We start from the raw sequence: 14,785 nt of genomic DNA, 5'->3' as shown, positions 1-14,785 counted from the left end.
TTTCCTTAACTGCAGGTACTACTACTCCCAACATGGAGCACACTCTGCTCAATGCTGGGAGATGTAGTACCTGCATTAATAGATAGATCGCAGCGAGTGTCAGAAGTTACACTCACTTCGATCTGTCTATTAATGCAGATACTACAGCTCCCAGCATTGAGCAGTGTGTGCTCCATGTTGGGAGTAGTAGTACTTGCAGTTAAGGAAAGATCACAGCGGGTATCACTACTGGCATCCGCTGTGATCGTCCTGTCTATAACAGAGATGGAGCGACTGTATACAGCGCTCGCATCTCTGCACTATACTTCGGCCGGCCACTCACTCAAACATATTTCCCTCTGAGCTGTGATTGGCTGCAACCATCTGGCCAATCACCACTCTGGGTGGGAAATATGAATGAGTGATGTTCTATTCACATCACTGGCCGGTGTACAAAGCAGATGCGAGCGCTGTATAGAGCCGCTCCACATCTCTGCTATATTATGGATGATCGCATCTGGTGTCAGGACTGAGACCCGGGGCGATATGTCTATTAGTACAGACACTACTACTCCCATCATGGAAGTCTGTTTCATGCTGGGAGTAGTAGTACTACCTAAACAAAATAAAAAAGAGAGAGAAAAAGTGAAACACACTTTATTAAATATTAAGATTTAGTTACAAAAAATTTAGATTAACCCCTTAAGGACATAGCGTTTTTCCATTTTTGCACTTTCATTTTTTCCTCCTTACTTTAAAAAAATCATAACTCTTTCAATTTTGCACCTAAAAATCCATATGATGGCTTATTTTTTGCGCCACCAATTCTACTTTGTAAAGTTATCAGTCATTTTACCCCAAAATCTATGGCAAAATGGAAGAAAAAACGGCATTTGTAAATTTTGGGGGCTTCTGTTTCTACGCAGTACATTTTTCATTAAAAATGACACTTTATCTTTATTCTGTAGGTGCACACAATTAAAATGATACCCTACTTATATAGGTTTCATTTTTTTATTACTTCGGAAAAAATCATAACTACATGCAGGAAAATTTATACTTTTAAAATTGTCCTCTTCTGACCCCTATAACTTTTTTATTGTTCCATGTACGGGGCTGTATGAGGGCTAATTTTTTGTGCCGTGATCTGACGTTTTTATTGTACCATTCTTGTTTTGATCAGACTTTTTGATCGCTTTTTATTCATATTTTTATGTTATAAAAAGTGACCAAAAATAAGCTATTTTGGACTTTGGAATTTTTTTGCGCGTACGCCATTGACCGTGCAGTTTAATTAATGATATATTTTTATAGTTTGGACATTTACGCACATGGCGATACCACATATGTTTATTTTTATTTACACTGGGGTTTTTTTTTATGGGAAAAGGGGGGTGATTGAAACTTTTATTAGGGAAGGGGTTAAATGATCTTCACTTTTTTTTCCACTTTTTTTGCAATGTTATAGCTCCCATAGGGGACTATAACACTGCACACACTGATCTTTTCCACAGATCACTGCAAAGACATAACTTTGCATTAATCAGCATTATCGGCAGTTGATTGCTCAAGCCTGGATTTCAGACTTGCAGAAATCAATCGCAGTTCGGACACACAGAAGGAAGGTAAGACATCCTCCTGCTGCGTCCCAGCTGATCAGGACATTGCGATTTTATTGCGATGTCTCGATTAGCCCGGCTGAGCTGCCGGGATGGTTTTACTTTCACTTTTAGATGCGGCGATCAACTTTGATCACCGCGTCTAAAGAGTTTATGCCGAACATCTGCCGGAACGGCGATGTCCGACATTAGCCACGGGTCCTGGCTGCTGATAGCAGCCGGGACCGTGCGGGTATGATACGAGCTCAGCTTCTGAGCTCGCTTCATAACCCGCCTGTGCCGCAGCCCCGTAAAAAAACGGCGTTCTGCAGCAAGGGGTTAAATAAATATTTTGCCATCACTTACAAATTTTGGGTACCAAAAAAAAAAAAAACGCCCCCCCCCCCCCGAGAGTCTCGGGACTCCACTTCCCGTTCTTCCAGGCTGGCGGGGGGTGAAGAGCAAGCAGCAACAGCCTTTCTGGCCAGAGGGAGAAGATCTAGCAGAGTCTACAGCAATGCAGGCTCTGCTCCCCCGGCAATGGGTACCAGCCAGAGAGCTGGTGGAAGGAAGGCAAGCAGGAAAAGCATTGAGATGTGGCCTGAGAGGACCCAAAGAGTCCAGTTCAGCATACTGCTCTTGCATGACTGCACGTTTTGCAGAGTATGAGCGGTGCAATAAAGAGCTCAAGTTGGCCAGAGAGGACCTGTGTGGGGCACAGAATTTGGCGAGCACGGGGTCAAAAAAGAACAGGCCTGAGCTGCAAAGAATCACGGTGCTGAAAAGTGAGATTGTGAAGATGGAGGAGAGGAGAGCAGACATACTGGAAGGGAGCGGTCTCTTCAGAGAGAAACTGATGAATAAAGACAGGTTTGCCGCCATGAAATCCCCAGAAAAGATGGAGGTGGATGATGGGGAGAGTAGTGGCGGTGAAAAAAGTGAGGATGGCTGTGATGGTGTAAAGGAGGAGGAGAGGGTGGAAGAAGATGTGCCTGTAGCTCCATGTGACACCATTACCATCCAGGACATCTACATTGAGCCGGCACAGGTGGCGCTTCCACTAAGCGATAGTGAAGAGGAGGATGTGGAGAGTGAGGCTGGGGGATTGCTGAGAGCTATAGTCATGCAGGAGTTCCCAGCCCACATCCAGAATTTTACCTTTGGTGATGACCTATGTGAGGATGTGGCAGTGAAGAGGAAAGCAAAGAAACAAAAGACACAAGAATCAGTGCAGTACGTGTTTGTTCCTTTCCAGCAGTCTGGGCCAGCTGCAAAGCTGGTTCAGGCTTCTGGGCTCCCCAGACTGCCAGACCCCGTTTCTGAGGTGGAACAGAGCCAGCATGGGGGGTACAGCATGGCGTTGGAAAAGGCAGCGGGCGCAATAGATGTGAAGCCCACCCATCCTGCCGGTAGGGCAGGTGGGCAGCACTGGCACTAAAGGACTGCCCCAGGGTGGTGGGGGCGTGTCCAAGTGCCCGAGGTAAGTTTTGCTGCCATGTGCTCGGGGGGCGGCCCCCCGAGTGCTGTGGGCATTACCGGCGCTGTGGGCATTACCTGCGCTGTGGGGCACTCCCCTGTGAGGAGGGGGGGAGTGTCCAAGCGCCGGTGGAAGAGAGAGGTGGGTCCATGTGCTCAATGGGCGGTCCTCCGAGTACTGTGTGTTCTGCGGGCGCTGTTGGGTACTCCTCTGTGAGGGGGGGTCCGGGTGCCGACATCATCCGCAGGGCCCATGCGGTCGGGTAAAGCAAGTGCTGGCACTGTGGGTGGAGCTGGGGTGCGCTCGGAGCCCCAGACTCGAGAGGTGACAAAAGCCATGGAGAAGGAACCATCGGCGCCCACCCTAGCAGCCAAGCCAGCACAGATACTGTTAATTAAACCAGCAGTACTACAGGTCCCAGCCAGCCCAGAATCTGTTAGGCAGGAAAAGAGTGGATGGTGGTGGGAGTAGTAGTGGTAAGAATGGGAAGTCTGGTATGGATGGGAATAAAGATGGTAGTAGTGGTGTGAGTGGTTGCACTGATGGTTCTGGGTCTGGTCCGGCTGCCCCCAGTAGTGACTGCTCCTAGGAGCTATGCCAATGTTGCTGCCGGGGGTTCAGAGGGGTCCCCGTCTCCGTCCAGCCCTGGGAGCCATTTGCAACAGCGCCTCCTGGAGGCGAGCGGTGAGGTCGACCTGTCTTTCTGGATAGAGAGGCACGGTTTGGGGACTTTCCGAGAGCGGAAGGGGGAGGTGGTCTGGTCCCTCCCGACAACCGGGCAGGACAATACCCGTAGGAATGTGGTCTGCCTGATTTGGAGGGGCGAGGATGCGTGTCCACCTCGTGCAAAAGTAGTTGAGCTCCTCCTTCAGATGGAATTCAGGGCGAGTGACATCTTTGCCCTGATTCACCCCTACGGTTCGTTTGAGTTTGACATCAGTTTCGTTTGGCCAGAGGGTCTCAAACTCTTCTGGTCAAACTACGAAGTGGCGAAGAACGAGCCCGGCTGGCGGGATTTCGCTGTAAAGGCGATTTCCCGTCAGAACTCTGTCAAAAAGGTGACCGTTTTGACCCGTAACAAGTCCCTTTCTTGTTATGACATCATGACCTGGCTGGGACGGTATGGAGATGTGACTGACATGCCCAAGAAAAACTTGGATGAGCACGGGATCTGGTCCAGGGCCTGGACGTTTTCCATCAAACTCATGCGTTCAGGGAGTACGGTTGCCCACATTCCGTCAGCCGCCTTCCTTGGACGTGATATGATCCAGGTCTTCTACCAGGGGCAACCTAAGGTCTGTCACAGGTGTGGCAGCCCCACCCACTATAGTGCAGCCTGTACTGTGCAGGTCTGTGCTTTGTGTGGTGGGGTGGGTCATCTGGCCGCATTCTGTCGGCAGATCTAGTGCCACCTGTGTGGTGTCCTCGGACACACTTTCATCCGTTGTCCTAGCACCTTCGCCCGTGCAGCGGCCGCTCCAGCTGAGGAGAGCTGTGAAGTTGCCTCGGCTGGGGAGGGTATGGGCAGGGATGGGGGCGCAACAGGGCTAGTGAGGAGGAAAAAGGGCCCTGCCAAACTAAGGTGGGAGGAAAATCGTAGGAGGAGTAGGGAGCTGGATAATACCCAGGTGGTGGGGGTAGCTTCAGTCCCCGCTCCTGAAGCTGGCCCAGTAACTGCTGAAGCCCTGGAGGAGAATGTGCTGGATGAGGAGATCAGGAGACTTCACAGAGAGGATGGCAATATGGCCGACCCTTCCGATTCCTCCCACTATGAAAGTGCGGATGAGGAGAGTGGGGTGAGGCCCAAAAAGAAAGATAAGGGTAAAAGGAAAGGAAGAAAGAAGAGGTCAGAGCCCTCTGAAGCTCCTGGTACTACGGCCCAGGTCCAACACGGAAGCCTGGCTGCCCCCCCCCCCTCTGATTGACCTGTCAAACCCCTCGTCCTTGATACCATCTCCTCCCCCTCCTTGGAGGGAAAGGGGAGGGTGAGGTGCCTAGGGAGAGCCTCTGGGGGGAACTGGGCCCTGTCCTGTTGAGGCACCTTCCTCAGAGGGCAGGGCTAGACCAGGGCCGGACAGAGACAGGGATAATATGGATCTTTCAGAGTCAAAAAAAAAAAGGTCTAAGAGTGGTCCAGCCTTCTCATCTTCTTCAGGGGATGAGGGGGAAAAAAAAGAAGGGGAAACAGAAGTAAAGGATGTGGCCATCTAATTGAATCATCCAGTATGGCGGCACTCACCCCATTGATGCTGGCAGCTATTAATTGTGCCAGCATAAAGTCTGATACTTCTAGATTTGCAGCCTTTGATTTTCTCGGCCGCGTTGAAGCCAACATTTTCTTTTCTCCGGAGACCAGGTTGTCAGATCTAGCCTCTCTGGTAAAAGCCAGAAGAGAGTGGAAGCATGGTCCCTCCCACTGGTCTCTTGCGGCTGAGCGATATGGTGGGGTGGCGGTACTTTTTACTGCTCCTGTTGAATGCCGACGGGTTATTGAATTAGAAATGAGGAGGTGCCTGATCTCAGATGTCTTCATGAAGGGATAGGAGCTCCGGCTCATTAACATCTACGCCCAGCAAACTAAGTGGGGCCGTAAAGATCTCTTTATGAGGATTAAGCCCTTTCCTTTTATGAGTCTGCAAGTGATCTTTGGAGGGGACTTCAATAATGTTACGAGGTCCCAAGATAGGAGAGGCTCCAATGGTCCGCTGACTTGCGATAGTGTGGCACTGATTAGCATAGCAAGAGAAGCTTGCCTAGAGGACGCCCAAATTCAGAGCCCCTCAGGCCACGCGGGTTTCACCTATCATCAAGGTAGTCGCAGGTCTAGGATACATAGGTTTTCTTTAAAGGAGGAAGCAGTCTCTTCTGCAGTGTCCGTGGTTGAGGTGGAATTCTCCGATCACTGTATGATTTTGTTTTCCCTGAATGTTTCAGAGACCCCCCCCCCCCCCCCAGATGGGAAAAGGTTATTGGAAGCTAAATTCGTCCCTCCTGGAGGAAGCGGAGATAGGACAGTCCTTTGAGGATTTTCTTCAGAGGTACCTTTACTGGATCTTTCTAGTAATAAGCTGGAGTGGTGGAAGCTATTCAAGAAGCAGGTTGCGGGGTTCTTTCGCCAGCTCTCAAGCCTCAGGTCCCTGAACAGGTACCGCTTGTATCAGGGTCTGAGGAGGAAACTCAAACTTCTCATTTCAACTTGAGGTAGCCGAGAGGATATCTCCCGAGTGAAATCTTGCTGATGAGGTGTCGGGACCTGGTACAGGACCTTTTAAGTAATCTTTAGCTCCCCTTTTGACTGAGATATTCAATGAGTGTCTCTCCTCGGGCACTCTGCCAAAGTCAATGAGGAGGTCAGCCCTGATTATTCTCTCAAAGGGTATTGAGAACTGGAGGCCCATAGCTCTTCTTAATACTGACAGGAAGCTTCTGGCTAAGATACTGTTTAATCGGTTGGTGAAGTTTGCACCTCGGCTCCTTTTGGAGGCCCAGCACTGCATTGTTCGAGGCCGAAGCACCTTAAGTGCTGTCCTTAGGGTCAGGGAGGCAGTGGAGCGGAGTAGTGCAGGTCTCTGGAAGGGGTACTTAATGTCCTTGGATCAGGCCAAAGCATTTGATCGGGTGAACCACGAGTACCTCTGGTCCGTCCTCCTGAGATATGGCTTACCAAGTACTTTTGTTAATTGGCTCAAGATCTTGTATGCAAGGGCAGAGTTTCACGCTTGTGACTAGTTGGTCTGGCCGCTCTTTTGAGGTAGGGTTCGGAGTCCGCCAGGGTTGTACTTTGAGCCCACTCTTATGTGTTCGCGATCAATCCCTTCCTTAGGAGGGTGAGTCGTGGACCATTGGTGGGAGTCAGGATGAGTCTGGCGGAGCCGGAGGCCATCCAGAGGGTGGTGGCGTACGCTGACTATGTCACTATTGTCGTCTCCTCAAGGAAGGAGGTCGATGTGGTGATGCTGGAGGTGGACCGCTACTCGGAGGCATCCGGGTCCAAGATCAACCGGGATGAGTGTGAAAGTCTCTGACTGGAAGGGTGAGATTTGATCTCCAGGACACCCTTCCAGGGCACAAGAATCAGCAAAAGTGTTAGGCATCACATTCGGCCAGGATGATTCTCCCACCAAAAACTGGGATGGTAAGCTCCAGGATGCCACTCAGAGGGTGAACCAGTGGAAGGGTTGGTCTTTAATCCTCAGGGAAAGGGTACACCTGATCAAATCATATCTGCTCCCCTTGTTTATCTATCTGAGCAGTATATGTATCTTGCCACAGGCTTACTACACTAGGATCTACCGCCTGTTTTTCCAACTTTTTTGGGGGGAACAGGATGAACCTAGTCAAGAGAGAGGTTACCTACCGCATGAGGAGACTAGGGGGTTTATCTATGGTAAACCCGGTGGTGTTCTTAACAAACACCTTCTTGAAAGTTAACATCTCAAACCTCTGGAAGGAGAGGGCTCCTACATTGGTATTCTTCTGCAGGAAATGGTTTCGGCCTTTCTTCCAGGAATGGGAGAGGGGAGGGTGAGTGAAGGACCTCCGTACGCCCCATTGATATCTTCCGGCTTATGCTACCCCCGACTCTGAAGGTAATATGTCGGTGGGGTCTGGGAATGTGGGAAATCAGGACCCAGTCAAGGCAGTTCCTTGACAAACGAGTTCTGTCGACCCACTACCAGAAGCCTCTGGCGCTCAGGGACTGCCCAGGTCGGGATCTGAGGGTGGGGTTGTATCTTTTGAAAATTAAAAGGATCCCCAAGTTTTGTGACTTGGCCTGGTGCTGCTTTCAGGGGAAGCTATATGTGAGGGACAATCTGAAGTACAGAACTCTGATGACCTGGGATGTCCCTGAGAAGAGTGCGGGGACACACTGGAAAGCATGGACCACTTCCTGCTTCATTATTCCTTCAATATAGGGGTTTTCAACAGGTGGGTGCTTCCATCGGCTGGAGTAAACTTGCCGGCCTTAGGCTGGGTTCACACTACGGTTTGTATTTATGGTCCCCGTATACAGCTGGGAGAAGGGGGGCGGGCTTAATCGTGGCGCCCGCACTCAGCCGTATTCGGGAACCGTATTTAATGCAGGTCGACCACGTTTTTGCCTGCGGTCGGGAAACCGCATACGGCCAAAAAAAACAGCCGACCGGAGGCTGCAGTTCACTCCAGTCGGCTCATAGACATGCATTAAATACGGTTCCCGAATACGGCTGAGTCTGGGCGCCGCGATTAAGCCCCACCCACCCTCCTCCCAGCCATATACGGGAACTGTAGTTACAAACCGTAGTGTGAACCCAGCCTTACCCATCCGGAGTGGGCTTATGAAGCATTCAGGACCCTGGGTGGCCGAGACCGGGGCACTTTATTCTTAGTTAGTTTAGTGGTTAAGTACTACACGTGGAACGCACAGTGTTTAGTGTTGACCCAACAGAAAATCTTCTCCAAGGTGGAGGTCTGTAGGAATATTACCGGTGACCTCAGGAAGATTGAGGCTTTGGAGTATGGCAGTCTTGGTACCAGTAGGGCTTCCCTCCTGTGGAGAGGGTTTCTTTTGATATGCCCTAGGGACTAGACATTTTGGGTGGAGTACCCTTATTTTGGTCAGGGTAGGGTTATAGGGATAGAGATAGGGTGAGAGCAGGGTCAGTTTTAATGGAGGGATAAATTAGGGAGAATTGTAGGGGGAGTTAGAGAAAGTTTAAAATTATTTTGATGTATCAAGTCTGCCATCCTTTTACCCGGTGGTGGGCTAATGCCTGCACACGCTAGCTTTTTTGTTTGTTTTAAGCTGATATGGTATGAAGGGCTTACTTTTTTTCTTATTTTTTTTTTAAAGCCGAGGTACGTGCTCTCAAATCACCCAAGTACAAGTAAAAAGTGCAAGTGTTCACACAAAAAAACGTGCACGAGGATGCGGTCTATCGTAAGCCCTTCTCCGAAAGGAGAGAGACCCCCCCAACAAACCAAGCCCTTCGCCTCCGGGCCAAAAGGCACCTGCAAGGTTCCAGGTACGATGTCCCCTTTCGCCAAAGCTACTCAGGTACCGAAAGTGTTCCCTGCAGACAACTAGGCATTAACCAGGTTGTCACCAAGGAACCAGTAAAACCGGTTTGGCATCCTGCTGAAACAGGATGCCACGGGGTATAGCAGGGAGGTGAGGAACCTAATGGCCACTCACACCTCCCCTAGACCGGCAGGAGGGACACCCAGAAGGGCTACCGCACCCTACCAAATCCTAGTGGACGAACGAACACAAAAAGTGGACACGGTGACAAAAAAATAAATAAATAAGTGGATGTGCGCAGTGTGTAATACTGCCCGGACATCCGACCGGATCTATAAAAATTCCCCGATCCTAGCCGGGATACTAAGGGTGAGTGCCCAGAAGAGTGAGAGAAAAAGTGCGTGCTTTCATTCAAATGGGGTTGCCAGACCCAAGTGAATTCCAGCACCCTGGGGTCACCACTCCCAGGGCACTTGTGCACCTCGGCCTTCACTCTACCCGGACCTTAAGGCCAGATCCAGCAGGGAACAGGTCTCATCGGGGATGACTGCTGTGCTATACAGCCATCCCTGGTACACCCGTCCTACTGTGTGGTTCCCCATCCTGCCTTGGTGGTCTTCCACACCGCCAACTAACAGGAAAGGTACTACACTTGATCTTAGCCAAAAGGCCGAGAAGCCGGTTTTTCCAGATGTTATGGGGGAACAGGATGAACCTAGTCAAGAGGGAGGTTATGTACCGCACGAGGAGACTAGGGGGTTTATCTCTGGTAAACCCTGTGGTGTTCTTAATGAACACCTTCTTGAAAGCCAACATCTCAAACCTCTGGTCAGAGGGGGCTTCTCCGTGGGTACTCTCCTGCAGGGAATGGTTTCGGCCTTTCTTCCTGGAATGGGAGGGAGGAGGGCGAGTGAAGGACATTCGTACACCCCATGGATATCTTCCGGCTTATGCTACCCCGACTCTAAAGGCGATACGCCGTGGGGTCTGGGCGTGTGGGAGATCAGGACCCAGTCAGGGCAGTTTCTTGACAAACGGGTTCTGTTGACCCACTTCCAGAAACGTCTGGCGCTCAGGGACTGCCCGGGTCGGGATCTGAGGGTGGGGTTGTATCTTTTGAACATGAAAAGGATCCCCCAGAAGTTTTGGGACTTGGCCTGGCACTGTTTTCAGGGGAAGCTATATATAAGGGACAACCTGAAGTGCAGGAACTCCTATGACCGGGGATGTCCCCGAGAAGAGTGCGGGGACACGCTGGAAAGCATGGACCACTTCCTGCTTCATTGTCCCTTTAATATAGGGGTTTACAACTGGGTTGGTGCTTCCATCGGCTGGAGTCAACTTGCCGGCCTTACCTACCCGGAGTGGGCTTATGGGGCATTTAGGAACCTGGGTGGCTGAGACCGGGGCACTTTATTCTTAGTTAGTTTAGTGGTTAGGTACTACACGTGGAACGTACAGTGTTTAGTGTCAACCCAATAACTTAGTGTGTGTAAGTGAGTGTGTGTAAGTGAGTGTGTGTAAGTTAGTGTGTATAAGTTGGTTGGTAGGAGTGCTAGGTGGGGAGGGTGTATTTGTTGGTGGTCTGCTTTTTTGGGGGGCCCTAACATGGGTCAGTTAAGGACTGGACTTTGTGTACTGTACAAACGGTATGGACTCTGACCCATGTACAGGAGTGGTGGTGTGGGTGAGGGTACTGTTTTAGTGTAGGGATTTTCCTAGGGTTTTTTATTGATTTTGTAGGTGTTTTCTCTAGTGCATATATTTTATGTTTATGTGATTTTGTATCTATATTGTGTTTTATATCTATATTGTATTTTGTATTTCATATTAAATACCATTGTAGTACTTATGGCAGTCGGACCAGTTGTGTTAATATCTGGTTTATGTGGTTTATTTGGTTTCTTTCAGATTATTTGGTTTCTTTGGTCTAGGTTTTTTTTTTTTTGTTGTTTTTTTTTTGCAGTGGTGTGCTTATGTCTTCTGTTTTGTATGCCAAGTTGTGCTATTTTTTTATTTTAGTTTTTAGTGTGTGTGTGTGTGTGTGTGTGCTGATTTGATAGTCTTGTTATATTTTCTCATGATGATTATTATTTTTATTGAAAATGGGGGGGGGAAAAAAGGCGGGGGGGAAATAAAAAATTTGAATGATGTGCTTGTCATGTTCTCTGTTTTTCTAGTTGTGTGTTTTCTGCGTGTGGATGGTTTTGAGTTATAGCCAGGTAGTGCTAAACTTTGTTTATATTTTTGATAAGCCTAGTCGTGCTATTTATGTTCATTTTCTGTATGAGTGTGTTGTTTAGATTGGTTTGGTTAGGTAAGTGGGCACATTTTTAGCATCTTAGTTATGCTGGGCTGGCCGGTTTGGCAGGGTTTTGTTTTTGGTACTAGAGTATTTCTTATTAATGTTATAGCTGGTTAAGCTTGTTTTGTATTCTTCTATTAAAAAAGAGTTTGTGTGAGATGAGCTCTGATTGGATAAAGCTATACAACTACCCCCCCCCCCTCCCCCCCCCGAGTTTGGACTTCTGCCAGGCTAGCAGGAGTCCAAAGTCTGTGCGAAAGATGGGGGGAAAATGTGCTCTGGACAAGTAGGGAGACATCTAGTGGCAGTTTTATTTTTATTTTTTTGTAAATATTTTTTATTTACATTTTTCAATAATAAAACGGAGATACATTTGTACAAGAGCCTCAAAGCGAGGCACTGCAATATTGCGTATAATGCTGCCCAACAAGGGCTATCACAACATGAGCAGTATCTCAAACTTACAAAACATAAAAGAACTGTAATACAATCAGCCATATCGTGTCAAGCGTATAATTTTGCCTAAAAGGCATTACTAAAAATTGTGATGGTAAGTCTCAGATATAGATGTAAATGCGAGGAATTACCATGATGCCATATCTAGCAAAAAAAATGTTGTTACACTAGCAGTCTGTGTTTATCGTCGCAAATAGGTGAATGGATGACTGAGTAGTGGCAGCTTTTTTAAACACAAATAAAACATAGAAAACTTCATTTTTTTAAATCAAAGTACATTGGAAAGATTTTTTATTTACCATAAGAAGTACAATAGCAAAAAGGGGTACTCCGGTGAAAACCTTTTTTCTTTTAAATCAACTGGTGGCAGAAAGTTAAACATATTTGTAAATTACTTCTATTAAAAAATCTTAATCCTTCCAGTACTTATTAGCTGCTGAATGCTACAGAGGAAATTCCTTTCTTTTTGGAACACTGATGACATCACGAGCACAGTGCTCTCTGCTGACATCTCTGTCCATTTTAGCAACCATGCATAGCAGATGAATGCTAAGGGCAGCATGGTGGCTCAGTGGTTAGCACTGCTGCCTTGCAGTGCTGGGGACTTGGGTTCAAATCCCACTAAGGACAACAATAAATAAAGCATTATTATTATTATAATAACGTCAGCAGAGAGAACTGTGCTCGTGAGGTCAATCCAAAAAGAAAAGAATTTCCTCTGTAGTATTCAGCAGCTAATAAGTACAGGAAGGATTAAGATTTTTTAATAGAAGTAATTTATAAATATGTTTAACTTTCTGCCACCAGTTGATTTAAAAGAAAAAAGGTTTTCCCCGCAGTACCCCTTTAAGGTAAAAACAGGCGGCATCCTTAGGCTGGAATTCATCTGAGGTTTTTTTTTTTCAAAAATGCCGTAAAAACGCCAATTTTCCCGCACAGCGTTTTTTCAGCGAAAAAAACGCAGCGTCCAGATGTTAGCTGCAAGTCAATAGTAAACTGCAAAATGCCAGATTCCCTTTGCATTTTTTTTTATCCTTTTTGGCGTTTTTCAGCAATTTCGGGCTCGCAGGCTGGATTTTCAAAACGCCCGACAAAACCTAGTTTGGCGTTTTTTGCCCTGAAATCGTGGCATTTTCCTCTCATAGAAGTCTATGGGTGAGCAAAAATGCCAAGAAAAACGCCATGTTGGTTTTAAATTTTGCGTTTTTGCAGGCGGTTTTTATTGTTTTTTGCACTTAAGCGATCCAAAAAAGTGATGGAGATACCTTTTTCAATAAAAATTTCAAAAAGTAGTGATGGAAAAAATTGTATCTAACGAAATGTATCTTTTTTATTATGAAATGTTTATTCATTTTTAAACAGGGATCAATTTATGTGGGCAGGTAAAGCACTAAAAATGTAGCCGACAATAATAAAAATGTAGTGTGTGTGTGTGTGTGTGTGTGTGTGTGTGTGTGTTTTTCACTAATTTTAATTTTTTTTTAGGTTGTACTACTACTCCCAGCATAGAACACACTGTTCCATGATGGGAGTAGTAGTACCTGTACTAACTGACAGATCGCCTGTTGCGATCCTCCTGTATAATGTATAGATGCGGCGGCCGCTCTTCTACGGTCCCCTGCACTGCCGTATACATACACCTATTCATATTTCCCACAGAGCTGTGATTGGCCAGATGGTTCCAGCCAATCACAGCTCTCTGTGGGAAATAGGAACTATATATATATATATATATATATATATATATATATATATATATATATAGTAGTTAGGAGTAGCCGTATTAGTCCAGTGATGCAAAAAGCAAAATCATCGGTAGTTGCTTGCATGGGGGACGAGATCTAATTTTGGATGCCAGACGCCATTTCCTACCAGACCCCATGGGATAGAACTCTAACTTTGCTAAGTAAGGACTCTATGTTTTTTCCCTTTTATTTTATTTTCTGTTTGGTGAAACTTTGTCTTGTTAATATCTATTTTTACATGTACTGTGAATATTTTCCTTTCATAATAAATCATTCATTTATTAAGTACCTTATGTTTGGTAAAACGGACGTACATTGTCCTTGAAGAGATTGAAGTTACAGTCTTACATTTACTTACCTGTTCGGCTACATTAAAGATTTGGATTAATCTTTTTCCTGTTTTTATATACTACTGGGGATAGTAGATTATATTTGGGAATTTTAACATATCCAGATTGGATTGATAGCTTCCTGTCGGCTTGAAATTGGCAGGTGGTGGCAGCGATTTAATTGGGTGGTGTAAGAGGGATTTTTTATCATTATTTTCGGTCTAGTGCAGACAAATAGTGATTTTATAGATAATTCTACCACCCGCACGTCGCGGTTCGTGACAAACTGAACCGTGAGTACATCTCTGGAGAATAATACAGGATATAACTCAGGATCAGTACAGGATAAGTAATGTAATGTATGTACACAGTGACCTCACCAGCAGAATAGTGAGTCCAGCTCTGGAGAATAATACAGGATATAACTCAGGATCAGTACAGGATAAGTAATGTAATGTATGTACACAGTGACCTCACCAGCAGAATAGTGAGTGCAGCTCTGGAGAATAATACAGGATATAACTCAGGATCAGTACAGGATAAGTAATGTAATGTATGTACACAGTGACCTCACCAGCAGAATAGTGAGTCCAGCTCTGGAGAATAATACAGGATATAACTCAGGATCAGTACAGGATAAGTAATGTAATGTATGTACACAGTGACCTCACCAGTGACTGCTTGTGTGTACAGTTATAGTACTAACCCTGTACATGGATATATATTGTATACAGCAGAGCAGTGACTGCAGCCCTGGAAGTATTATATAAGAAGCTCTCACCAGGCTCCTCACATGTGCTCTTCTCTCCCGGCTGCTCCTCACAGGTCCTTCAGACAAAATAATTGCTCTCCTGTTGAGCCCCGCCCACTCCTGTCACATGATCCTCCACACTTG

Source organism: Hyla sarda, chromosome 12, assembly GCF_029499605.1.
Source record: "Hyla sarda isolate aHylSar1 chromosome 12, aHylSar1.hap1, whole genome shotgun sequence".
Taxonomy (NCBI): domain Eukaryota; kingdom Metazoa; phylum Chordata; class Amphibia; order Anura; family Hylidae; genus Hyla; species Hyla sarda.
The sequence above is the reverse complement of the archived record's forward strand: the minus strand, read 5'-3'. Positions refer to the sequence as shown.